Source organism: Sturnira hondurensis, unplaced genomic scaffold, assembly GCF_014824575.4.
Source record: "Sturnira hondurensis isolate 20B ecotype Veracruz unplaced genomic scaffold, ASM1482457v3 Scaffold0007865, whole genome shotgun sequence".
Lineage (NCBI taxonomy): Eukaryota > Metazoa > Chordata > Mammalia > Chiroptera > Phyllostomidae > Sturnira > Sturnira hondurensis.
This window is the reverse complement of record NW_028080496.1, coordinates 13942304-13969983: the sequence shown is the minus strand read 5'-3', so window position 1 is coordinate 13969983 and position 27680 is coordinate 13942304. Positions and strand designations below refer to the sequence as shown.

The 27680-nt window shown below is 46.3% G+C and overlaps 1 long non-coding RNA gene across 1 annotated transcript; it reads right to left on the bottom strand.

The window, feature by feature from the left end:
* Positions 1-755: 755 nt before the first annotated feature.
* LOC118992064 (uncharacterized) lies at positions 756-17392 on the bottom strand. Its single transcript, XR_005067536.1, has 3 exons — positions 17279-17392; positions 11296-11305; positions 756-767 (listed from the first exon to the last, which is right to left on the bottom strand). It is a non-coding gene; the product is annotated as an uncharacterized LOC118992064 (long non-coding RNA).
* Positions 17393-27680: the final 10288 nt, after the last annotated feature.

Here is a 27680-nt window from a genome sequence, read left to right as displayed (position 1 = left end):
ATCTCACCAGCTGAACTTCACGCCAATCACTGATGCAGAAGCATCAGTTCACAGGGACCCCAGAAAGCAAGCAAGAGGCTGCTCTGCTGGTGCCATTTATGCCATGGATGTTGTCCCCTTTCCTTTCCTTCGACCTTAATAGAAACCACGCATGCTTCTTTGCAAGGGGTTGGTAGGAAGTGGTAAGGAGAGATTTAAAAATAAAAAAAGAGCGGCCAGCACCCCATGTTCAGACAAGCGATTTCAGAATTTAGCGAGACAGCCAAATTAAGTCATTTTATGACATGGGAGCCACAGCCACCTGCCAGCTTCTGTCAGAGTGGAGTCAGGCCACTGGACCCCAAATCCCCCTCTCAACTGAGTCCGAGTGATTATCACTCAGAAGTTTCCTATCCCATCTATGCTGAAAAGAACAATACTCATTGTAACTTTAGAATCAAAATCAAGGGCTTTTGCACATTCTTTGAGTGATAAGAAATATTCACCTGACTGTGCCATCCAAATATTCAGCATGTGAAACTGTGGAAAAGTTAGTCACTGCTCTGGGCCACTTGGGTTCGCTGTTAACCTCCTAGAATAACAGAGTAACGCTCTAAGTGTTCAGGGACTCTTGTAATGCATCTGAGCAGGCCAGTACTCAACACTGACTCTAGGTGTACATTTTTTCTGTTACCCATTAAAATAACGTACCTAAAACAATGATTTAGCTGAGCTATTTTTAAATGACCCCCACCGTGGGGACAATGAGGCAATGCCAACTCACCACCCTGATACTGTGTCCTAAGGGACAGTGTCAGGGACGGGGATCAGAGTTTAACCTCACTTGCTGGAGGGAGGTACACAGTGGATAACATTTTACTGAAGAAACCTTTTCTGAGATTCGAATTTGGAAAGTGTATGTCTAGATAAAGCCCGCAGTGTCGGTTCAGACAAGCCAGTGACTGGGGAAGAGACCAGATAGAGTCATCCCCTCTCACCATCTCTCTTGCTAATCAAGCTCAAGCCCCTGGCAGAGAGCTGACAAGCACTGGTAAAGGCCAGAGGTGGCCCCTTCTCCCCGGCCCTGCTGGTGGGGCACATGCCAAGGCGACTCAAGCCAGGGCTTCACGTCTTGCCCACATAAGGGGTGGAGGTTCCACTGCGCAAGGAGCAAGCCAAGGAGAACAAGGTACCCACCGGCTCCCCGCACTTCCCCAGGGCTGGCACAGCAAAGATGTCAGCAGGCTGATGTTCCGGCCCCCAGGACTACTCAGTGGCACAGAGATTCATCCCAGGAGAACAGAAAAGCCATGAAGAGGAAGCGCCCTGCGGTTCTGCATAAGGAGGGTGGCATTACATGGCACAGAGTGTGCAGAGTGCGCATCCCAGAGGGGTGGTTACAAACAGGGAAGATCTAAGGAGAACCACGAAGAGGGCATCTTCGCTTTAGGATCCTGGTCACCAAAAGCGAGACAGTAGAACCAGGGCAAGTGAGGGAGCCAGAAAAAGGAGTATCTTTCCAGAGTCCTCCTGGGTCTGAAACCCTCTGCCCAGGTGCTCAGCTGTGCCCGTCCAGAAGCAATGAGAGAAAGGCACGAGGTGTACTGAGCACATTCCCCAAACCACTGACAGACACACAGATAAAGATGGACGGCGTCCCCAGCACAAGGCTTTAGCACAACCACTGACCAGACACTGACTGAACAAGAAACCACGCCGACTAAGGGGCATTTGCTAAGGAAATCGGGCCGTAAATAAAAGCACCCGCTTCCCTGAAAGTCTGGGAGGCTATGCAGGACCCAGGCTGCCACATCTCAGCGAGATCAGAGGGGAGATATCGGCGCTGCCAGACCCTAACGGAGCCAGGATGAACCGTAAAAGTCCTAACTGTGACAGCAGCCTCCAAGTCTCGCAGACTTTCATTGGTAAATGACGGAACTAGCTAAGGAGACTTGGAGACAACCACTGTGCAATAAGTAGACCACACCGGCCCAGGCAAAAGGCAACCACTAGGCTGCTAGGCTAAAAGATGAATGTAAGAGGGGAAAGAGAAAACCTGAGCAGGAACACTAGGCACGGCCTACTCCGGGGAAAACTGGCTTCTCAGAGTTGTACAGGTAAGTCCCTGAACAAATAAACAAAGACCCAAGCAAACAAAGCAACATCGATGCCCAAATGATGGAGGGTAAGTATCCGGAGTCACTCCAATATATTATCCAAAGTGTCAAGTTTCTAAAAAAGTTATGCATTATGCCAATAAACATAAAAGTGATGCTCATGCCTGGGGGACAAGGCAGATAGCAGAAACTACTTTTGAGGGGTCCCAGATGCTGGACCTCAAAAAGACTTCAAACAAGCTATGATACATTACATGTGTTCAAATATTTCAAGAAAACCTACCTAAAGAATAAAAAAAAAAGGTGTGATAACAAAGTTTCATGGCATAGAGAATATCAAGGAAGAAAGACAGCCCTGGTTGGTGTGGCTCACTGGATTGAGGGCCAGCCTGCGAACCAAAGGGTCGCTGGTTCGATTCCCAGTCAGGGCACGTGCTTGGGTTGCAGGCCAGTTCCCCAGTAGGGGGCATGGGAGAGGCAACCACACATGGATGTTTTTCTCCCTCTCTTTTTCCTTCCCTTCCACTCTCTCTAAGAATAAATAAATGAAATCTTTTTAAAAAACCCTGATAAGAATAATAATGCAAGTAATTAAGAGACAGAATGATTGCATGTATCTTATTCTTTTTGTTCACATAATTTTAAAAATTTGCAAAAAATTGATATGTATATATTTGCTTTGTTAGACCCATAACAAGTAATATATTTTATTTTATTTTTTAAAATATTTTATTTATTTATCTTTAGAGGGGAAGGGAAGGAGAGAAGGAGAGAAATATCAATGTATGGTTGCTTCTCGTGAGTCCCCTGCTGGGAACTGGCCTGCAACCCAGGCATGTGCCCTGACTGGGAATCGAACCGCGATCGTGTGGTTCGCAGGCCCGTGCTCAATCCACTGAGCTACACCAGCCAGGGCACAAGTAATATATTTTAAAATAAACTATATGTAATAGATGCCTATTTATTAACAAATATATTTAATAACATACAACTAACAAGAACCAGAACGGCAGTATGTTTATGACAAGAGCCCAAAGGCAGAGAGAGAGAACACAGCTGTATTGGAATAGATAATGACCCCAGATGGCACCTCTCCCATAAGAAGAAATGAGGAAGGTTATAAATTATAAATAAGGATAGCATATAAATGATAAATATAATTTAAAAAACATGAGATTATATAAATAAGAATTATTGGGTTCATAACACCATATAGAGACACAATATGTATAATAGCACAAAATGGGTGAGTAAATGGAACTACCCAAGTAAATTTCTATGTTCAAATCAAATTAAGTTAGTATAGTCTAAGGTTTACATTATTTTTGAGTAGCCAGATTTTGATAAGATGTATATTGTAATCAGTTTGCAAATACAAAAGAAATTTAAAAATGTAATTAAAACTCCTTCAATCCACACAATGATCTGTACACGGATATTTATAACAACTTTATTCATTACTGCCAAAACTGGAAGGCATCCTTCAGTAGGTGAGTGGATCAGTAAACTGCGGTCTGGCCGGGCAAATGGAATATTACTCAGTGTGAAAATAAATGCACTATCGAACCCTGAAAAGGCACAGGGACTCAAATGCATAAGTGAAAGAAGCCAGCCTGAAAAGGATGCATATACCGTATGATTCCAACTCGATGAAATTCTGCAAAAGGCAAAGCTATGGGCATGTTAGAAAGACGGGGCGTGGGGAAGGGGGACGAATAGGCAGAGCACAGAGGAATTTTAGGGCAGTGAAACTATTCTGTATGATGCTGCAATTGTGGATACAAGTCATTACACTTTTGTTCAAACCCATAGAACGGACAACACCCTGAGAGAACGCTAACGTAGATTACAGGCTTAGGGTGATTACGATGTGTCCATTTACGCTGATCCTTGCAAAAAATGTACCATTGTTGAGGTGACAAAAATAAATGGGGAGGCTATCACTGTATGGAATCAGAGGGTATATGGTAAATCACTATACCTTCTTCTTATTTTTTTTTTTAGATTTTATTTATTCATTTTCAAAGAGAGTGGAAGAGAAGGAGAAAGAGAAGGAGAGAAATATCAATGTGTGGTTGCCTCTTGCACACCCCATACAGGGGACCTGACCTGCAACCCAGGCATATGCCCTGACTGGGAATTGAACCAGCAACCCTTTGGTTTGCAGTCCGCGCTCAGTCCACTGAGCTACACCAGCCAGGGCCCTCTTAGTTTTGCTAAGCTTAAAATTGCTTTTCAGAGAGTCCTTTAAAACCAGGGAAACCAAACTGCTTTACTAGAAAATAGTCACTTAACACAAATCAAAATAATAAACAGAGACACAAAAAAAGACTGGAGACACAGTGAACAAAAATGTCAAATGTAAGACCATGTTGGTAATAACATTGAATATACACGTTAGCCAACCCAATCAAATGGCACAGGTTATCCACGTAGGTGTGAACACAGAGCTGACCTGATGTCACGGAGACATCACAGAGACACGGATGTTCAGGAGACACACTGCAAATTCAAAGACACCAATGGTGTGAAAGAGAAAAGGTGGAGAAAGACACCTGAAGCAAAGCACAACCGTAAGAGAACTGAAATAGCTATACTAACACTGGACAAAGATGATTTAAATAAAAATGCTACTAAAGATAAAAGGGAATGTCGATTTCACATGATAGTGGGTCCATACTGGGGTGGGCAAAGCAGGTTTCCAGCTTTTCACGTGGGAAAGGACAGGCAGGGTGTGATCATCACAACAACTGTGTTCATTATTAACTCAGAAGGATGGCACTCACCACTGTACACCGGCTTTGGCCTGTCCCTGTATATTGTCAAATGCAATAATTATAAATAGTTATACACCCAAAAGGAGTCCAAAATTATAGAAAGAAAAAACTGACATCAGTGAAGGAAGAAAGAGAAAATGCAATGTGTAGGCTTCATACCTGGAGAAATGCAATACTCGGAGACTTCAGTTTTCTGCTTCCAATAACAGAGAGAATAACTAGGCAGACCAAAAGGGAAGTGTGGGATGTGAGCAACACTCTAGAAAAACTAGACTTAACAGACTTCTATACACATCCCAGCCAGCAGTAGTAGAATGCACTTTTTTCTTCAGTGGATATAGAACATTCTAGAGAATAGAGCACATTCTAGGGCCTCCCCCAAAAGCCTTGAGAAATGTAAAAACACTGAATCATACAAAATGTGTTCTCCAACCACAGTGGAATTATATTGTATCAAGAAAGAAATAAAAAAGGACAAAGTTAGGTATTCTTTTTGCTGAATGTAAATGAAACCAAAATACTGAAATCCGTGGGATGCCACCACAGCAGTTCTTAGGAGGGACACAGAACACCTAACACTAAAGTTAGAAAATGTCTCAGATCAGTCAATCTTCCACTTTAAGAAACTAAATATACAGCAAATAAAACCCCAAGTAAGCAAAAGAATGGTAATAATACAGATCTAAGTGGAAATGAGTGAACTAGATAATAGAAAAATAATTACTATTCTTGGGGGTGGGCCCTGATCTCAGGATTTTAGATTCTTCCAGGTAATTCTGAGGCACAGCCAGATGTGTGAACCGCTGGACAGATTTCCTGAAGAATCCCTTCAAACCATGCTATTCCCCCAAATGAGGCTGTTGACATCTGCATTTTCCCCTCACATGTAAATTAGCAGGCTAGCAGCCTAATCAGTATGAGCACAGTAAGACTCGGTAAAAATCTGTAAGATATTTTGGATCAGGCTGTGAACTGGAGACGATGAAACACCCGGGCTGAACAGGAATCTCCGGGTAAGACAAAGCCTTTTTGCCAGTGAAGCTCAGAGGCTGTCTCACTGCTCAAACCAAGTGGAACAGCGGCTGAGATGGGGGAGTCTGGGGGCCAAGCGCACTGAAGGCACCTGACACTTTCTCTTCACTGTCCTCGGGCCAGGCACTACAGACGGTCACTCTGATAATGACCCCCTTTAACCCAGAGAGGCTCTTCCGGTTTCAGTGAGTTTGCTAGTAACTGAGGGGAGAACCCATCACTGGTGTCCAGGCCTTTCCTTTCTCAAACGCTCTCTGATCCACACGAAGCTGTTTTCTCTGACCCCCCAGTGGTAGTAAACAAACGTAAGGAACGCGCCCTTCGTTATCCCATGAACTTCATTCAGTATTCAAACTGAATTAGAATTATCAGACTATCTAATTTAAAATTTGAGGATACTCATAGGCAACGATTTTTCTTTAAGATTAATCACTAAAGCCCTGGCTGGTATGGCTCAGTGGATTGAGTGCTGGCCTGCAAATCAAAGAGTCACCGGTTCGATTCCCAGTCAGGGCCTGTGCCCAGGTTGTGGGCCAGGTCCCCAGTAGGGGGTACGCAAGAGGCAACCACACATTGATGTTTCTCCCCCTTCCCTCTCTAAAAAAATAAAATAAATAAAATCTTTTAAAAAAGGTTAATCACTAAAACCCCATGATAAAAATGGTAGAGGAAACAATAGCTCAACCAATAATTAAAATTTTGAATCATCAAAAAAGATATACAGTCCAGTCATTTGATTTTGTAGCTGGGGACACCTGATCTGAGTTATTTACCAAATCGCATATAAGAAAAAAATATGTTTACATTGAAGTCTATATGTGCCCTCCCTCCCTCCCCCCCCAAAAAAAAAGCAAAAAACTTAAAAAAAGAGCAGCCGAGTACGAAGCCTTTGTAATGCACTGAACTGCACACACAGGCTACAACACAGCCTCGTCCTCCACAGAGCTCTGCCTTAGGTGAGAGCTGTGTGTAAAGCAAGGTAACAAGCGCCCTGGAGAAATCCTCAGCCCTAAGGTGTGTGTGAGTGAAGGATCGCCGCCCAGAATCAGGGCAGTGTGGGGGATGTGGGGATGGGTCACCGACCAACCTATGATGAGCCGAGCTAATGGGTCTCAGTTCAGTGTCCTTGGACTCCCTAATTAGCCTCTCAAGGAGATGACAGGTGCAATTGCCTCACAAAATGTGTCCCCCACCTCCCTTATGCATCTGAATTAACTTTGTCAGAGAATCAGTTAACTAAGTCTACAGTAATAGCTTTTATTTCAAGCACAGCAATTAAGGATGTCTGTTTCCTCTCCTCCTCCATCTGTTCTGAGAATGGAGTGAATACATTTGAATTATTTTCTGGGTGTGCAGGCTTTCCGACAACCCGGCCGTCTGCAAAGGAGGCTGTGGTTTCTAGGTGAGGACTACTGGGCTAAGCTCAACACACAGGGGAGGCAGTCATCCCGTGTGCATTCGGGAAGGAGAGGACAGTTTGACTTGAGTCAGTCAGAGGGGTCATCAGAAAAACAGTGTCCAGCCAGGGCAGGGAGGCTGGATCCATCCAGGAGCTATGCATTAGGGACCCAAAAATATCCCTCATCCGGCCCCCCACTCACTCTCCCTCTGACCTACAGGCACCTAACACTTCCACATCTGTACCTCACCCCCTTGGATTAAAACCTTCTGGGTGGCCCTGACTGGTGTGGTTCAGTGAATTGGGCATCACACTGCAAACCAGAGGATTGCCGGTTCACTTCCCAGTCGGAGCACATGCCTGGGTTGTGGGCCAGGTCCCCAGTAGCGGGTGCATGAGAGGCAACCACACATTGATGTTTCTCTCTCTCTCTCTCTCTCTTTTCCGATCCCTTCCTCTCTCTCTAAAAATACATAAATAAAATCTGTAAGAAAAAAAAACAGTAAAACCTGTGTGTCTTATTTTTGATTAAAAAGTGTGGCAACTGCCCTGGCTGGCGTAGCTCAGTGGATTGAGCATGGGCCTACGAACCAAAGGATCACGGTTCAATTCCCAGTCAGGGCACATGCCTGGGTTACAGGCCAGTTCCCAGCAGGGGACGCATGAGAGGCAACCACACATTGCTATTTCTCTCCCTCTTTCCTTCCCTTCCCCTCTAAAGATACATAAATAATTTTTTTAAAAGTGTGGCAACCATCAGGATGAGGTTTGTATCATATTATAAATCATGATGTGAACACAATACATTTGATTCCTTTACAGCCCTTCCTGCATTTCTAGATTTTCTCCAGGTCAGTGATCCAATGTGAACCCTCAGGGCCCTGGGGCAGAACCAGCTCAGAAACACATGGGCCTTTCTCTGGTGTTCAGAAGCATTACGTCTGCCACCAGTAGCCCTTATGCATTCATTTTATAGTTCTATGGGAACTCAGTTATGCTCACAGTTCCTCACTGCAAAATATTAAAGAGCAACATAATAAAACTTGCTTTAAAAATTATAGTTTAAGGCCCACTTTTATCTCTCTTAGTTGTTTTCATGTATATTATCTGCAAACAAAACTCCTGACCCACTTGGGGTCACAATTCCATGACCTGGTGACTTTCTTGCTCTCCTTCATTTGGAAAGTGACCCTGGAATGGGCTTGAGGCCCTCCCCAAAGGGGCCTTCCAGGGTCACTTCAGGGCTCCGGAGTCAGAGCCCAGCTGCCATGTCCAGCACCGGCCACCTGGAGAGACGAAGCTCCAAGCGGCACCTCCTCCAGCCCTCTGGCTCCGATGGGAGGAGACCAGGGTCTGCACCATCTGCTTCAGTTACAGCAGCAGCAGCAGCAGCAGCAGCTCTCTCCTCACCCCTGCCACCAGCTTCCTGTTAAAGGGAGCTGCACTTTCAAAGGGAGTTTTAACTAAGCTGGGGGAATGAGCTGTAGAAAAGTCTGGCAAAGAAGTCCAGATAGGGCCCTGGCCAGGTAGCTCTGTGGGTTAGAGCATCCTCCCAATGTGCCAAGGTTGCGGGTTCGATCCTAAGTCAGGGCAACCAATGAATGCATTCAACCAATGAATGCATCAGTAAGTGGAATGACAAACGGACGCTTCTCTCTCTCTCCTCTCTCTTTCTCTCAAATCAATCAATAAAAAAATGATATCCACAACCACCTGATCAAGAGGAACAGAAATGAATGGCTCTAAGATCAACCACAGCTAAGACGAGAGAGTTTGGATGTTCAGCCTGAATTAAATGAGCCTGTCAGTGATACCCATGCATGGCGCATGCCCTCCAGTGTCCATTCACCTGTAACAGCCAATACGTGACCTTTCATGTTTCCCAGCACAGACTGTACTTGGCACACACTGTCCAGGCTATGAAGAGGGAATCTGTAAACAATCTATTTTCCAGAGCATGGTCCAAATTTCTTGACACCCTGAAGGGAGAGAAATTCACTCGGGTCATTACCCTTCCTTTTCACAATTCTCTTATTAAAAGGTTTATCCTCCTGCAGCCATTTCGAGACCAGATGACAAGATCTGTGCCCAAGATAAATGACACCCTGCATAACCCTGGACCAGTTAAGGACACAGGTGAAGTATTACTTAGAATGATGGATAGTTAAAGGCAGGGAACTAAAACAGATACATCCATAATTTAGGAGTTAGTTGAGGAGAGATAATAGCTGGGAAAGTAGAGAGTATTTTTAAAACATAATGATCGCAATTTGTATTATGAAAACTAATTAGAGGGCTCCATGTGGATGTGTTACTTCTGTGCAACATAAATGAGCCTATTCGGCTCGTTCTATTTATTGTTGACAATGACAGTGATGAGCCATCTCAGTTATTTCCCGGTGTTGGATCTTCGCGGACGCAGTGGGGAGATGCCGATGGAAACTTCAGCATCGGCCGGGAGGAGCGGAGAGCAGTGACTGGAGGGGGCGGGGTCGGCGCTCAGCGACAGGATTGTGGGAAGTCCACGAAAATGGTGCAGAACTGGTGCATGGTTACCCCCCATCGCGTCACCAAGACAGACCTTTGACATGCTTCGCCCCCTTATGGAGGTGAAACCCGGATGCTAGAAGCATCTCTGGGGAGAGACACTTGATCTGCCCCAGCAGGGAGGAGAGGGAGAAGGCTGTGCGCAGGGGATCAGCTGAGGCTGGAAGGGAGGCAGAAAGGGAGAAAGGCAGGCATGAGTCTGGGGCAGCAGTGGGAGAAAGAGGCCAAGGGCTTTGCAAGCTGGAATGACAGGAATCCTGAGAGGAAAAGGGCAGGTTGGTGCCTCAGAAGGGTATGATGTGAGGTGCAAAATACCCGGAAGTGAAAGATACTTCTCTGTGCCATTCTATGCGGCTGGGAATAGGAGAAAGAAATGCTCTTAGGGAGCATTTCTTGGGGAATAGGAGAAGAAAAATGCCCCCTTTCCTCTCCTTCCCATTAGAAGAACACAAGTGTGGACAGCATCGGGTGGCTCCCCACCTGTGCATGGCCCCCGGCAGGTTGGGGCAGAATAAATGCTCAGCAATCATTAGCTGACTGACTGAAGGGAGGAGGAAGTGACAAGGGAGGTAAGCAAACGAACCGGTCATTACAATAAACTAATGATAAACCCACACGCAGCATGATGAGATGTAAATATACATCACATGTCGCAAGGGAGAGGCTTGAGGGTTATAATAAATAGGCTGCACGTAAAAAAAAGCAGTGAGAAAAGAAAAAGAATGTATATTTTTATAGGAAGTTCTTCTTTAAAGCAGAGCTCTTCCAAGCCGTGAAGGAAAGGTATCCACCTAACTCAGTATTTTTTCATCTTCAACCTTCCGCAAAAATATGTTCACTGACTTTAGAGAGGGAAACGTCCACGTGAGAGAGAAACACTGATCGGTCGCCTCCTGCAGGCGCCCTGACCAGGCGGAGCTCAGAATTGAACCCGCAACACCCATCCCCACTCCCCCCCTCCCCGCACGCGCGCGCCCTGTGAGGGACTCGAACCTGTGATGCTGCCGGGGCCAACGCAGTACGTTTCACCAGGAGAGCCATTCTTGCACAGTCCCTCTGCCTGCACGTCAGAGAGCCGCTGTTCCCGTCACTCAGGCGTTATTTTTCACTTCAATGAGGCAGGAAGAGGAGCCCTAGGATGTCCCGGTGACTTCAACCGTCCCTGCAACGCCCTAAGGCCCTGATCACGTGCACGGTGGTGGGACTCGAACACCCTGACACCGGAGGAGCATCCTGCTTCCTGGCTTTCTATGTCCGTGTTCTCCTAAACCCCTTCGGCTACTGGATGACGACGTCTGTGGCCCAGGGCCCTGGGGCCCCAGGAGGCCACCTTCCCAGGCAGCAGCGGTCCCCCTCATCGTGCAGGCCTGGAAGGCCACGAGTCCCCAGGTTGGGAACAGAAAATCCCGCCTCGAGAGCGGTGGATTCTGCTGTCCTGAGGCACAGGACGAGGCCTTAGCATGTCCCTTCCACAGTCGGTGAGTGCGTGTGTCAGGGGAATGGCGGGCACCCCGTTTGGGGCGGGCTTGCCTGCACGTCCTGCCAACAGCGCGGCGACCCAGCCAGGACTGGAGGGCACGGGGTGGGGTGCCTCACTGGAGCCCAGCACACGACAAGCAAAGGTCCGATCAGCCCCCACTTGCCCAGAAGAACACGGGGTGAGTCTTCTGACAGGAGAAATAAAAAACTAGACCCTGTGACCGCCCAGAGAAGCTAGGCGGCGCTCGGAGCCAGGGGGAGGCGCTGAGGAGGCGCTGGCTGAGCTGCGCGGCTCGCTGTCCCTCTGCCGGTGTGGGAGCACTGGTCTACCTGCAAGGTCACCGTGCGGGGTCGCAGCATCCACACTGCACAGAGCCCTCGACCTCGGTAGGGACAACCGGAGCGAGTGAATGGCAGCACGTACGCCGCGGCCTCGCAGCCCACAGCGGCTCCTCACGGCAGGCAGTGCGAAGGCCTGATGTGTGCACACGCGCGGCCTCGGGATTTCCCACAGCCTTGTGCCCGTGCAGCTGGTGCGGAGGTGGCTCCTGCTACACGAGGCCAGTTTCTCTGCCACGGACGACAGCTCTAGGGGACTGCAGGGATTTTCCAGGGCCAGAGGAGGTTGTAGATGTGCCTCACACCTTGATAAGGCAGTGGGAGCTGTGTGGGGGGCTCTGGGCAGCCTGCAAGGTCAATGCTGCGAGTTCCCGGACACACTGCCAGTCCATTTCAGCCCCATCAAAGGGAGCAGGCAGAATCAACGAGGACTTAGGACACGCATCTGGCCTCCCCTCCTGGAGCTGCTCAGGATGGGCACCTGACGCCTTAGGCGCCCGTTTGGCTCCTACCAGCCTGCCCAAAACACCGTGTGCACACGGCCTACGCAGAGTGTGCTTCCACAGAAGGCCACTTTCCAAGACTGGAAAAGACAGCTATTTTGTCTAATTCACACAAACAAACACAGAAAATGAAAGATAGAAGAATATCTCCTAAATGACAGAACAAGAAAAGTCCATCCTCCCCCCACCAAAAAAAAAAAAAAAAAAACCTAAGGAAAGGGAGATAAGTAACTTGCCTAATGAATAATTCAAAGAAATAGTCCTAAGGATGGTCACCAAACTTGAGAGTGGACTAGAGGAACTTAAGAAGAAGGTCAACAAAAAGAAAATGCAAGAAAGAACAAAGCAGACCTGAAGAATATAGTAAGTGAAGTGAAAAACACATAAGAAAGAATCAAGAGAAGATTCGGTGACACAGAAGGATGAAGCAGCCACCCATATAAAACCAGTGGAAATCAAAACAGCAGAAAGAAAAAAGAATTTTTCAAAAATGAGGGTAGTTTAAGGGATCTCTGGGATAACCTCAAGCATTCAAATATTCCCATTATAAGGCTCCCAGAAGAAGAAAAGGGAGAGAATGGAATAGAAACTTTATTTAAATGAATAATGAAAACATTCCTAAGGTGGAAGAGGAAACAGACGAAGCACAGAGAATTCCAAACGAGGTGAACCCAGGGACGTCAACACCAAGACGTGTGGTAGTTAAAATGGCAAAAGTCAAAGACACAATCATGAAAGAAGCAAGAGAAACATGGGCTATACACAAAGGGGACCCTATAAGGCCGTCAGTTGATTTCTCTTCAGGAACTTGACAAGCCAGAGGAAAGGGGCAGGACTTCTTTAAAGAGCTAAAAGAAAGAACCCTGCAATCTAGAATGGCTGACCCGCCAAAATTATCATTCAGAATTGAAGGAGAGAGAAAGAGTTTCCCCGGGCGAGCAAAAATGAAAGGAACCTATCACCCATAAACTAGCTTTACAAGAAAGTTAAAGGGTCTTCTTTAAGTACAAAAGGAAAAGCCATAACCAGAAATGAGGAAATAAGAGGAAAAGGAAAAACATCATAGGTAAACCCAACTCTTCAATAAATACAGCAAATGACATTTAAAAAACTACTATTAAGGTTAAAAGAAAAAAGTACCACACTTGACTTATGCTATAATACTAGACAGGGAATATACAACATAGAAAGATCTAAACTATGACGCCAGTAATATAAAGCATAGAGGGGAAGTAAAAAATGTACTCTTTGTACAATATATTCTTTTTTAAAGATTTTACTTATTTATTTTCAGAGAGAGGGGAAGGGAGGGAAAAAGAGAGGGAAAGAAACATTATGTTGTTGCCTCTTGCATGCCCCCTCCTGGGGACCTGGCCCAGAACCCAGGCATGTGCCCTGACTGGGAATTGAACTGGCGACCCTTTGTTTTACAGGCCAGCACTCAATCCACTGAGCCACACCAGCCAGAGCTATAGAATATATTCTAACATAAATGCCTATGAGCTTAAAATAGACTGCTATAAATAAAGAATGAGACACATAAAGCTCATGGTAACCACAAACAAAAACCTACAAAAGATACACAAAGAACAAAGTGAAAGGAACCAAACAAAAACAGCAAATCACAAGGGAAGAGATCAGGACAAAAAGAAAAAAAAACAGAGGCTAGTTCTAAAAACAACCTAAAAACAATGAACAAAGTGGAAATCAACACATACTTATCAATAATTTAAATGCAAATGGATTAAATGCTCCAATAAAAATACATTTGGTGGCCAAATGGATTAAAGAATGTAAACCAAGTATAAACTGCTTTCAAGAGACACACTTCAAATTGAAGGATGCACACAGATTGAGGGAAGAGTTGAAAAAAGATATTCCAGGCAAGTAGAAAGGAAAAGAAAACTGGGGTAGCAATATTCCTATCAGACAAAATAGAATGTAAAAAAGACAAAGAAGGACATTACATCATTGTAAAGGGGTCAGTCCAAGAAGAGGGTATAACAATTGTAAATGATCTACTCACACAACATAGGAGCAACTAAATATATGAAACAATTACTAATAGACATAAAGGGGAAAATCTACAGTAATACAATATTAGTGGGGGACTATAACCCCCCACTCACCTCAAAGATAGATCATCCAGACAGAAAATTAATAAGGAAATGGCCTTAAATGCCACATTAGATTATACTGACTTAATAGATACTTATAAAACATTTCATCTCCAAATTGCAGGATACAGTTTTTTTTCCAAGGGTACCTAGAACATTCTCCATGACAGACCACATGTTATGCCACAGAACAAGCCGCAATAAATTCCATTTCTAAAAGGGAAATTCATTACTATACAGGCATACTTCAAATAACAAGAAGAACCCCAAATAATATAACTCTACACTTAAACAAAACAGAAAATGAAGAACAAACAAACCCAAAATGAGTAGAAGAATGAAAATAATAACGATCGGAATGGAAACAAATTAAACACAAATTTAAAAAAGAACACGACAGAAAAGATCGATAAAACTAAGAGCTGGTTCTCTGAAAAGATAAATAAACTGACAAATCTTTAGGCAAACTCATCAAATAAAGTGTTCGTAGCAGACATATTCATAGGTGAATTCTACCAAACATTCAAAGAAGAATGAATAGCCTTGGCCAGGCAGCTCAGCTGGTAAGAGCATCACCCCAATGCACCAAGGTTACAGGTTTGATCTCCAGTCAGGATGCATACAAGAAGCAACCAGTGAATGTGTGAATGGATGGAACAACAAATCAATGTTTCTCTCTGTCTCTCTCTCTCTTTCTCTCAAATCAATAAATAAAAAAATAAAAATATCCCTGGCTGGTGTAGCTCAGTGGATTGAGCACAGGCCTGTGAACCAAACGATGGCGGTTTGATTCCCAGTCAGGGCACATGCCTGGGTTGTAGGTCACTTTTCAGCAGGGGACACATGAGAGGCAACCATACATTGATATTTCTCTCCCTCTCTCCTTCCCTTCCCCTCTAAAGATAAAATAAAATAAAGATAAATAAAATCTTTTAAAAAATAAATAAAAATAAAAATAAATGAGTACAACAGAGAAGAATTAATAATTCTTGTTAAAGGAGAAGAATTAATAATTCTTATTAATTATTAATAAGAATTCCATTGAGTTTTCATACAATTAATAATTATTATTTACCAAGAATGATTCTATTTTTCTTAAACTACTTTAAAAATTTGAAGAGGAAGAAATGCTTCCAAAGTTGTTTTATGAAACCAACATTTCCCTAATTCTGAACCCAGATAAAGACATTACAAACAAAGGCCAATATTCTTGATAAACATAGATGCAAAAATCCTCAACAAAATATTAGCAAACTGGATTCAATGCATTAAAAAGAGTATATACCATGACCAAGTAAGATTCTCCCAAGGATTTGAAGTTACTTCAGTATATGCAAGTCAATTAACATGATACACCTCATAAAGAAAAGATAAGATCACCCTGGCTGGTGTGGCTCAGTGGATTGAGTGATGGCTTGAGAACTAAAGGGTCGCCGGTTTGATTCCCAGTCAGGGTACATGCCTGGGTTTTGGGACAGGTTATTAGTAGAGGACGTGCAAGAGGCAACCACACATTGATGTTTCTTTCCCTTTCTTTCTCCTCCCTTCCCCCTCTTTAAAAATAAATAAATAAAATCTAAAAAAAAGAAAGTATAAGATCCATATGATCATTTCAATAGATGCAGAAAAAACACTAGACAAAACTGAGCATCCTTTTATGATAATATATAGAACAATTATCAGTAAACATAAAATATATAAATATATATGAGATATAAAACAAAATATATTCAATAAAGTGAGTATAGAAGAAACATATCTCAATATGATAATGGCCTTCTATGACAAACCTGCAGTTAACATCATTCTCAATGATGAAAAGACGAAAGTCTTTTAAAGATGCCCTTTGTCATGACTATCCAACATAGTACTGGAAGTTCTAGCTGCTGCAATCAAAAAAGAAAAAGAAATATAAGGCATCCAAGCTGGAAAGAAAGAAGTAAAACTCTCATTTTTGCAGATGTCATGATACTATCTATAGAAAACCCTAAACATTCCACCAAGAAACTATTAGAACTAATAAATTACTTCAGTTAAGTTGCAAGATACAGACTCAATATACAGAAATCCGTTGAGTTTTCATACAATAACAAACGATCAGAAGAAGAAATCATGAAAACAATGCCTTTTACAATTGCATCAAAAAGTATAAAACACCTATAAATAAATTTAACCAAAGAGGTGAAAGACCTACATTGTGAAAACTATAAGACACAGAAGAAAGAAATGGAACAAAACACAAATAAATGGAATGACCTACCTTGCTCATGTATTGGAAAGTTAATAGTGTTAAAATGTTCTTACTATTGAGCGCAGGCCTACGAACCAGAGGATTTCAGTTCGATTCCCAGTCAGGGCACATGCCTGGGCTGCAGGCCAGTTCCCAGCAGGGGATGCACGAGAGGCAACCATACATTGATATTTCTCTCCCTCTCTCTTTCCCTTCCCCTCTAAAGAAAAATAAATTAATTAATTTAAGATTTTTTTAAAGAAATGCCTTTAAAAAATGTTCTTACTTTCCAGAGTCATATACAGATGCAACGCTAACCCTACTAAACTACCACTGGCTCTCTTCTCAGAATTAGAACTAGGCCTAAATGTATATGGGACCAAAAGAGACTCCAAAGAGCAAAAGAAATCTTGAGAAAGAATGAAGTGGGAGGGATTACACTCCTGATATCAAACTATACTACAAAGTTAAAAATAATGAAAACAGTATGGCAATAGCATAAAAACAGATATATAAATCAATGCAACAGAACAGAGAACCCAGAAATAAGTCTTTGCTATACGACCAATTAACCTATGACAAAGGAGGCACGATACACGGCAGTGTGAAAACAGTCTTTTCAATGAGTAGTGTTGGCAAAACTGGACAGGTACATGCAAAAAATTTAAAATTGGACCACTTTCTTAATCCAAACAAAAATAAACTGAAAATATAAAAATATTTAAAGAACTCATACATCAACTCCAAAAACAAATAAACAAACAATCCAATTAGAAAATGGGCAGAGGACCCGAATAGACACTGCTCCGAAGAGGACATACGGATGGCCAATAGACATATGAAAAGATGCTTGACATCGCTAATCATCAGAGAGATGCACATTGGGAGCTCAGTTGGAGCACCGTCCCCAAAGACCAAGGGTGTGGGTTCAATCCCTGATCAGGGAACAAGCAAGAATCAACCAATGAATGGATCCATACGTGGGACAACAAATCAATGTTTCCCTCTGTCTCTTAAAAATCAATTAATCAATAAAAAGAGGATGAATGGAGAAGTTACAGATTGAGATAAACTGCAAACTACATCTAGCAAAAGAATAGCACCTAGAATATATGAAGAACTCTTGATATACAACAAATAACAAAACAAAATAACCCAATTTTTAAGGGCAAACAGTATGAAGAGACGCTTCAATGAAGAGGACACACTGGTGGCAAATGAGCACAGAGAAAGTGCTCACCATCACTAACCATGGGGAAAATGGAAATAAGACCACAGTGAGATACCAGCCTATCAGATACACACTTATTAAGCATCTGTCATTAAAAATAATGGCAATGCCATTGCTGGTGAAGATGCAATGAAATTGAATTTCTCATACCTTGCTGGTGAGAATAGAAAACGGAGCAGCCACTTTAGAAAAGGGTTTGAGGGTTTCCTGAAAAACCCAACAGTCATTCCTCATACAATCTAGCAAGACTGCTCCTGGGCATTTGTCCCAAAGAATTAAATCAAATGTCCCCACAGAAGCCTGTATACTAATGCACGTAGCCATTTTATTTGTAATCGTTGAAAACTGGAAACCACCCCCGGGTGCCCGGACTGGGGAATGAATATACAAAACGTGCCGGATCCACACGCTGGGAGATTACTCAGCAGGAGGGAAGAACAAATGGTGATACACAGGGCACCTGAAAGGAAGGACAGCTCTTCTCCAGCATCACATCCCAGAGGACTGCAGGTATGACACTCTCACAAGGACAAACACACAGAAACAGACAACAGGTGAGTGGCTGACAGGACTCGGGGGTTTTGCCGGGTGTGACACTAAAGGGAAGTGGGAGGGGACTTCCGGGCGAGGAAGCAAGTTCAGCACGGTGACTGCGGAGCCCCTTCCGCAAATATACACGTGACAAGACGGTCCAGAACCAGACACACGCACAGGACCGATGTCAACTTCAGGTTTTGATACCATTCTACAGTTATGCATCGCATGACTCTGTCTTTGCAACTTCCTGTGAATTTATAATTATTGCAACCAAAAACCTCCAAAATATGCTATCACCACACGTGTTCTATTGGAATGACAAACATGGACACTCACTCCCGATGTCTGGCCTCAGCTTTTTATCATATTCTCTCAGCAACTTGTTGAGGATAAGAGTCACGTCAGTGTCCTGGGACTTTGGAGCCAAAACCCACTTTTGGTTGGATGATGAGTCTTCGTATTCATCCTCCTCCACCTCTCTGGACCTGTAATTAGGACACAAAGGGTTAGCTGTGGCAACAGCTCCAGAAAGTGTCTTAAACGTGGCCCACCTAAGCCCTGGCCCCAACCCCAGGATTCTCTCTCAAATTAAAAAAAATAAAAGCCCTGGTTGGTGTGGCTCAGGGGACTGAGGGCCAGCCTGGGAACCAAGGGGTTGAAGGTTTGATTCCCAGTCAGAACACATGCCTGGGTTGTGGGACAGGTCCCCAGTAGGGCGCGCACGAGAGGCAACCGACATTCATGTTTCTCTTTCTCCCTCCCTTCCTCTCTCTCTAAAAATAAATAAATAAAATCGTTGAAATAGAAAATAAAATAAAAAAACATAAATTAGAAAGATTCCTAAAGAAGAAGGATTCACATCGTCACGTCTTCATTAAATGTTGCAAAAGTGATTCCATCCAAGGGAAACTGTGCTTGAATTCACCTCAACAACCTCTGAAGTTCAAGGGACAAACCTTCCAGATGTTAATCCAATGACGACTTTATTGGCCACTGCCATTCCCCACCCTCCTCCCCCCACACAAGAAGACTTCATTTTAGTTGGAAGTGAAAAGAATATTTACAGATTGCACACACTGAAAATAGATGAGTTTGGCTCTGGGATCTTTGGTCCACAGGGAGAGAAAACCTCTGATTTATTGTTCCACTAACGGATGCTTTCATTGGCTGCTTCTTTACGTGTCCTGACTGGGGATCGAACCCATAACCTTGGCATACGGGCACAAGGCTCCAACTAACTGAGCTGCCTGGCCAGGGCTGGGATATAAGTTTCTTAAGTTAATTTTTGGACTTTTCCAAGTTATTTATAATGAACATGAAATGAATGAAAAAATAAGACTTTTTAGAGTGCATTACCTCTACTTTGTTTTCAGAACTATAATTTTTATGTGTATATACACACTATATAATATTTTAAACCATATGTAATTCGATGTGTCACATGTTATATCCATGAGTCTTGTTCATGAGTGTTAACACAGATCACAGGAGTGTCTCCCAGGCCCGGGTAACATACACGTGTATGTGAGATTTCAGTAGTGAGCACATGCTGTATGTCTCATTGAACTGTAAGACCAAGTTCAAGTTTTTCCTACTCCGATCTAAATCTTTCCTTTTATTTCCTGAATACCTATGGACTAGAAGGATAAAATAAATCATCCATCACCACTATAAGTTGTCATGGATTTTTACTCACACTGAACATTCACCATCCGTAAGAAACGCATCAAACTTGGGCCCCATACTCAGGAAGTGATATGCTACATTTGTAAATGTATCTGTAAATCTGTAAAAATTATCTGCAAATCTGAGCTTTCGCAAATAACACTATGGATTTTTAAATGTCACTGTAAAATCATTTCTCTTATCGGGAATAGAGTCAGGAATATTAATTTCATCATTTTGAAAAAAAGAAAAACAGTCGCCCAAACCCGTTCTTTAGGACGAGGGTGGCCAGCCACCTACTCCAGATCAGAGGTGCAAGAACGTGCGTGGAGAGCGCTGGCTGACCCCGGCCAAACCGCACACAACACTCTCAGGCCTCGGTCCAGCTGGGCCACAGAGCTTTCCTTGGCCCCCGCTGCAGGCTCTCTCTTCCCTTCCTCTCCTCCCTCACCGCTTCCTTCCTCCTCTCCCCACACCCAACGACGGCTGGCTGGCTGGCAGGGACCCACCTTGCTCTCCCTGCCCCAGGGATTCTGGGGATACAGACCGACAGAGCCCCCTGACCGTCTTGTCAGCGTTCTGCATGCACAGCCTTGGCTTCGGAGAAATTACTCCCAGCTCCTTTGGTGACAGGTATTAAAATGAGTCTAATTCTCCCTCTAGTGGTGATGAGGGCTTCCCTGAAATTGCATAAGCTGCTCCCTCAGAGGCCAGGTCAGGTGAGAGCCAGGAGGCAGAAGGGAAAAGAAGCCGTCTTCCATTTCTCTCTCTCTCTCTCTCTCTCTCTCTCTCTCTCTCTCTCTCTCTCTCGGCAAAGGGGACCCGTGGCTCCGGGACTAAGCTGGGCCAGACAGGGGACAGACGTACCCCTCGCTCCTCCGGGGTGGACACCCTGCTCTTCCAATTCCAATCCCGAGTCAGTTTGCCGCAGAACTTGCAAGAAGGAAACAGAAGCCTCCCGTCACTAATGCCAGGAAGCGCCAGCCCCATGGGAAAACCCTCTCTTTAATGGAAACCAAAAGTCCCCTCAGGGGACCTGCTACAGTGGAAATAAAACAAAAATGCTCTGTTTCTCCAAATTCTAAATGGGTGATCTATAATCTTTACGAGCTTTCTGTTATTAGGATTGTTGGCTCCCAGACACCATCGCTGCAATTAGCTTTTTCTGGAAAACAACCTGGCGACCATGCGGGTCGTTGTCAAGTCAGTGCTCAGCCTCGGGGGCTGTTTCCATGGCTTGTGCCTTCTCTTCAACCAGAAGGACCAGGAGGAAGTCTGAAGTGTTTTTAGACACTACCAGGACCTCCCAAGCCTTGGGAAGCAGCTAATTGCTCCACTGGTATCACCGAGGCCCCAGCGTGGCCCAGCACGTTTCAATGCACAATAAACTCATCCATGGGTGACAGAGTGGGGGCACATCTCCCTCCAGGGAGCCACCTGCACCGGGCACAACTGTCTGTCGCCACTTTTCCTAGGGCTTGGCCACACCAGGGGCACATCCTGGGTGCCAGTGAGATCCCTCTGAGCATGAATGACAGCTTTGAAAGATGCCACCGGACATGAGATTACTTCAGACATCTGTAAAACGCATTTAGAGAACAAAGACACTTCCACACGAGACGCAGAGAGCAAACAATCAGGCTAGCATTTGGATTTTCTCCAAATGCTGTGCGACCTCTCTTTGGAAGACAGGGGAGCCACCCGGACATAGACTGTCCTGCAACATGACACCTGCCTTGAAGGAGATGGATGTTTTGTGTGTGTGTGTGTGTGTGTGTGTGTTTGATAATGCCTAGGAAGCAGACTGCTTCAAGTTCAACACACATCTTCCTACTGAACACATAAATGACCGCAGGCAGTTCTCCTTTGAACTGTATTTTTTCCATGACCATCCTCTCTTCCATCTCCACCCCCTCTGCCCTGTAGTCATCCACCACACTGCTGTCCGTGGCTATGAGTTCTTTCTCTCTTTTTTCCCCTCAATCCCTCCACTCTTCAACGTGCCCCCTTCACCCCGGAGCTGTCAGCTTGCTCTCTCTCTGCAAGTCTGTCTCTATTTGCAGCAGTTTTCCTTCATTAAGTCTCCACGGATCTGATCAGTTATCTAGCCCTGGACTGTGGGTCACTTCACCCCATTGGTGGCAAGAGCGAGGTCACGCAGACAGGCCTTCAGATGTAGATGAGGTGACTTCGGACCCCGACATCACGCCTGGTGTTGTCCGCTGGGCTCTCGGTCTCTTAAGTGGAAACATGTTGCAGCAGAGTCAACCTCCGAATGTGCTCTCCCGCTCTCTCCTTAAACCGGGAGGAACTTCCGTGGAAAGGTCCTCGGGCTGTCCTGCCTGGCGGAGAGAGCTGCCTCTGAGTCACCAGCGGAGCCTGCTGTCCCTGGCACACCGTCTGCCTTACACAGTCCCAACTTTCAGGGAAGAGGCGTGCTCGGAGGGCCAGGGCTTTCTTCCCCAGGGACGGACACCCCTGTTGAAGGTGGGGAGTGAGAACTGGGGGTCCCCTCCCGTTTGGGGCATCTGCTAGTGTGCATTCCTGCTTCGTCCCAACTTCACAAACGTGAACGAAAACACAAGACCTCTGACCCTGCTGGCTGACACCTGCCAGGCTGCCAACAGGTCAACACCCTCTAGCTCCCAGATCCAGGTAAAGAAAAAGTGTGAAAACAAGGGTGTTTTAAGGGTGGGGCTCCCTGAGATTTGGGGGGTGGGATTAGGGGGAGATTTCCAAAGCACAGAGCAGTCTGCAGTCTTTGGACCAGCGACCTAGCTGGGGAGACAGAATTGAAGACACCAAGCCTAGAGTCTCTGGTCATATTCACAGCTACAGGGCTTAACCCTCCTGGGCCCACGGCCCCTGCACCCTCACCAGCCATCTTCATCCTTCGCTGGAACGTCTCCAGGCTCCGTGGTGGTGTCCTGGACGGAGGGTAAAGGTATTTATAACAGTGAGATGATTCTTTAGCTTCCCAGGCAGAAAAGCCTTATCGTTAATTCCAACAAGCTGCCTTCATAGCTGTGTGACCAGCGGCTCCCCCAGAGGGGCACATGCGTGTGTCTGCAGGACCCGGGGGGAGGGGGGCAGAAGTCCTTCCGGAACAGCAGGACTCTCAGCAGCCCACCTGGCCCCAACCCTCTCTCTACCTGCCTCCAGACTGATTTAACCTGGGCAGCTAGGAAATCACCACTCCTGGGTCCCAGGGATTCAGAGTGAGAGTGACGATCAGAATGCTGGCCAGTGTGTGCTGCAGACCCTGGAGCCCTCGAGGTGGGGCCAGGGGGAGTAGATAAAGAGGGAGCCACCGCTGGTCCCCTAGGATTTTGGTTTTCAAGACCCTTAAAACATCCTATCATGAAAGCTTCAGGAGCAGAGTCAGTTGCCACATTCCGGGCTGCCGAGAAGGCTGCAGCCAGCCGCCCTGCCTGGAGAGGCAGACAGCCCTGTCCGGGGGAGATGGGACAGGTGAGGCGCCGGCCGACTCCCCCGGCTTCCCCGCCCGGCCCCGCGGGCTCTGCCGCAGCTCAGCCGACGGCGGGCGCGCCGGGGACTCCGGTCCAGGACAGCGCCCCCCGCCGCCCTTCAGCCTGGCTCGGAGCCTGGCTGGATGCGGAGCCCGCGAGCCACTTACCGCGCGTGCAAGCCGGAGAAGAGGCAGAGGAGGAGCAGGAGCTTCGGGGCCATGCTGCTGTGGAGCTCGGGGCGCGAGGTCCGAGGCCTCGGGCTGGGCGCCGCTGCCTCCGGGACGCGGTTCTCGCCCTCCCCGCCTCCGATGCCGCGGACTGCGGCGCGACTCCCGCGCCAAGCCGCCGAGGCAGCACAGGTGTGGGCTCCGGCCGCCAGCCGCGCCCCCGACGGCCGGCGGGTCTGCGCGCGGCTCCGCGGGTCGCACTAGGGACACCGGGCCGCCTCCGCGCGCCAACCCCCTCCGCCCGCGCTCCCCTCGGGGTCCGCGCCGCCGGGTGGCGGGATCCGGTGGGCGTGAGCGGTGCCTGGCCCCGCAGCCGAGCCGGGCGCGGCGCAGCCCACCCCTCCAGCAGCTGCCAGCCAGTGCCCGCGCGGTGGGTTCTGCGCGCCGTGGCCGCTGCCGCGCGCTCGGAGGTGGGGGCAGCGAGGCGGCTGTTCGCGGCGGCGCCTCCGAGGCGGTCCTGGCGGGGAGGAGTTTCCCCAATTACACGCTTGACAACGCGCTCAGCGAAGACGGGGAGGTTGGAGTGGGCTCCGCGTTTGAGACTGGGAAGGGGCGGGCTCCGCGCGGGCCGGGAGGCTTGGGGCTCCCGCAGGGAGCCTGAGGGTGGGTCCCAGGGACTAGCACCTCGTGGCCCAGAGGGAGCCCCCGGTAGCTCCTGTCATTTCCACAGGAAGCAGTGGCTGTCCGGAGGCGCCCTCTGACTTCCCGTTGCCCCCCACCCGCCCACCCACATTCAGCGCCCCTCCCTCTCGGTAGGCCGCGGCCCCAGAGAGACCCGGTTTGCGGAAAAAACAGCCTCTCCGCGCCCACGTCGCCCTGGGTCGCTGGACCCCCTCTGCACTTCCGAGGTTCTGCTTGGAAAAGTGGCTCGCTGGGGAGTATATGGAGAAAAGCACCCCCGATGTGTACCTTTCTCACTTAAAAAGAAGTGCCTGATGAACCCCAATAAAGAGTGGTGGTGATAATAAAATGTGAAGTCAGAAAGGAACAGACGCTCTGTCTAGTGGAGCCAGGAAGAGCACTTTCCTTAATGCACTGAAATACTCCAGGGACTGAAAAATTCATTTCAGTTTTCGTTTTTAATAATAACCCAGGACGCTTGTCTTTCACCATTTAACTACAACAATATTTGGCGTAGTTTAGAATAAATCCTCTAAGAAGTTTGCTTCTATGTTGCAAAAAAAAAATAGTTCTCACTGTTTTATACTTAGAACTATTATGTACAGAATTATGAACTGGTGTAATAACTTTTTCTTTAATGTAGTTAAGTGGTTTTGTTTATAAAATACCTAGGAGAGTAAGTTGGATGTTGTCCCTTATTCTGCATTCATCAACTTGAACGTGAACACGCAGTGGAGTGGGCTAAAGTTGTTGATGATGACATATTTTCTAACAATGGACCTGTTACCTCCTCAGCATTGCCATCTTCTGGTCCCTGTGTGGCCTTCGACTCAGTCCGCTCTTTCCCAGGGCGTCCTTCTCTGTCTCCCACCCCTCTCCTACTGAGCTTTTGTCTTCTGGGAAGAATGGAACATTCCTGCATCCTGCCACTTCTAAGGCCTTTACCATTTATTCCAGATTCAGTGGAATGAGTCTATCACATTCTGCCCTAATCTCTCATTTTTTCCACCGCACAACTGAGCACTTTAAAAGTCATTTACGCCCTGGCTGGTGTAGCTCGATGGATTGAGCACCGGCCTGCAAACCAAGAGTTGTTAGTTCAATTCCCAGTCAGGGCACATGCCTGGGTTGTAGGCCAGGTCCCCAGTAGGGGGCACTCAAGAGAGAACCACACATTGATGTTTCTCTCCCTCTCTTTCTCCCTCCCTTTCCCTAAAAATTAATCCATAAAATGTTTTAAAATATATAAATAAATAAAAATTAGTTCAGTGATTGGTTATCATTCATTAGTTGCTTGTAAAAACATCAGGTCTCCCCATAGTTTTTAAGTGTATTGTGAGAAAAATACAAATAAGAAGAAGCTGTTCTTTCGTGTCTCAGTGTCTGGTGCAGTAATAGAAACACAGGTAAAAATAACCACAAGGTATTGATCACATAGTAGGGACCCAGGGCTGATGTGAAGGCTTCACATGAATTAACTCGTTTGAACTCTTCTACCATTATTTCCATTTTCAAGGTGGAGCAAAGGCACGGGATGTGAAGTCACTCCGCTGAGATGGCAAAGCTCCAAGGTCGAGCACTGGGGGTTCACACCAGGCAGCTGGTTCCAGCACCTCGGTCTAATGACCAGCCGTCTTGCCTCTCCGTGAGTCGGAGCTTGGTAAGCCCTGGTCATTTGCTTCTTCAAGCCAAGTTTTAGGCTCCTCGGTGTCTTCTTTATTATCTGAATGTGAGTAGAAATGCTCAAATATTGCCGATAATGAAAGCAGATCAACGCTTGAATGTTTTTGTAAATGATCTGTATAGTGAGGCATGCCCTGTGAAGTTTTTAGAGTTCAGCTAGTGAAAAAGAAAAGAAAAAGTGATGTCCTGTACCCAGCTCTCTGTTGTTCATTCTTTTCTTTCCTCTCACACACGTTTGGTGTGTGGTTGTTGTGAATGAACACAGACTCAGGCCGTCTGGAATTTGGAACGCTTGGCTCCATTGATTGGATTTAGTGGGTCAGCTTGGTAGGCCTGAACATCTTAGCTTGAAAAACTCCCCTTCCCGCGTTGTGATCTGGAACAACATTCCTCTCCCTCTCTCTCCCTCTCCTTCCCTCCTTCCTTCTTTTCTTGCTAAGCTAAATGAGTTTAGTTGAAGGAAAAATCCAATGCAAGGTTTCTGGGCCTAGGTCTGAAAGCAAAATGCAAGGTCAGGAATCTAGAGTCTTCAAAGAGCAAGCTTTTAGACTTTGATTTTTCTTCCCTTCCCCAGCTTGTCCAGTGCGAAAGGGGTGGGGCGGGAGGAAGGGTGGGAGAGAGGGAGCAGGGAAGGGGAGCGGTGCTCCAGGAGCATGCGCAGTGCACACTCTCTTTTTCTTTTTCTTGCCCCCGGTTCTTTCCATCTTCAGCACCAGAGAAGCTGACAGTTCCACAGGGGCGCACAGGATTTGCAAGCCGTTCATTCCCCAAGTTCGCAGGAAAAGAAGGGAAATAAAATACCGTGAGCGGAAGCGCTTGGGATTGATCCCCTGGTCCGCAGCCCATGCACCCTGAGGCCACCGAGCCCCTGCAGCGAGGCGCGCAGCGGTTCTGGATGCTGGTCCCGGAAGCCCCCAGCGCGAGTAGAGGCTCCGCTGCGTCGCGGCGGGAGGTGGGGAGAAACCCCAGCGGGGCGCCAACCCGCGGCCGCGACCAGGGAACCCTCTAGCGGCTTCCAGGAGAATTACCCCAGGCTTCCTTTCCTGGCCTCGCTTCACCTCTTACAGGCGCGAAGAAGTAGAGCGAGCTCCGGGTTGAACACAGCGGGACCACCTCAGCACTTCAGTTGATTCTACTCTGTCTCACTTCTGGATTTTGTTTGAATCCTATCCCTCCCGCTCTCAAACTTGTACTTCTAAAGTAATGATGTTTTACAGTTAAAAAAAAAAACTTTCCCTCTTCAATTTAAAGAAAACACACACAACAAAATGCACTCCTCTTAGAAGTATGGTTCAATGACTTTTTAATCCATGCATACGCGATATGCACAAGGAGAGCATCGTACGTCATGCAGATTAACATGAGGATAATTTCCAGGGGTCCCCTCCCAGTCCCCGGGCCAACTTCCCACGCAGCGGCCCCACCCCCGCCCCAACCCCCAACCCCCAGCTAACCACAATAGCCTGGTTTTGCTCACTCTGAAATCTCACATGGAATCATGTAGTCGTTTCTACTTAACATCTGGTTTATTTCATCCAATATATTATTGCTTTATGTAGCAATTCTTCATTTTTTATTGCTACACGTGGCATTTTATTGTGTTACTCAATACACCACATACTATTTCGCTGACATAAATATGTTTCTACAACTCTCTCTGAGCATGTGCGCCCGATTCTCTTGGTTATCTGCCTGGAAATGGAAGTTCTAGATTACAGGGGAGACAT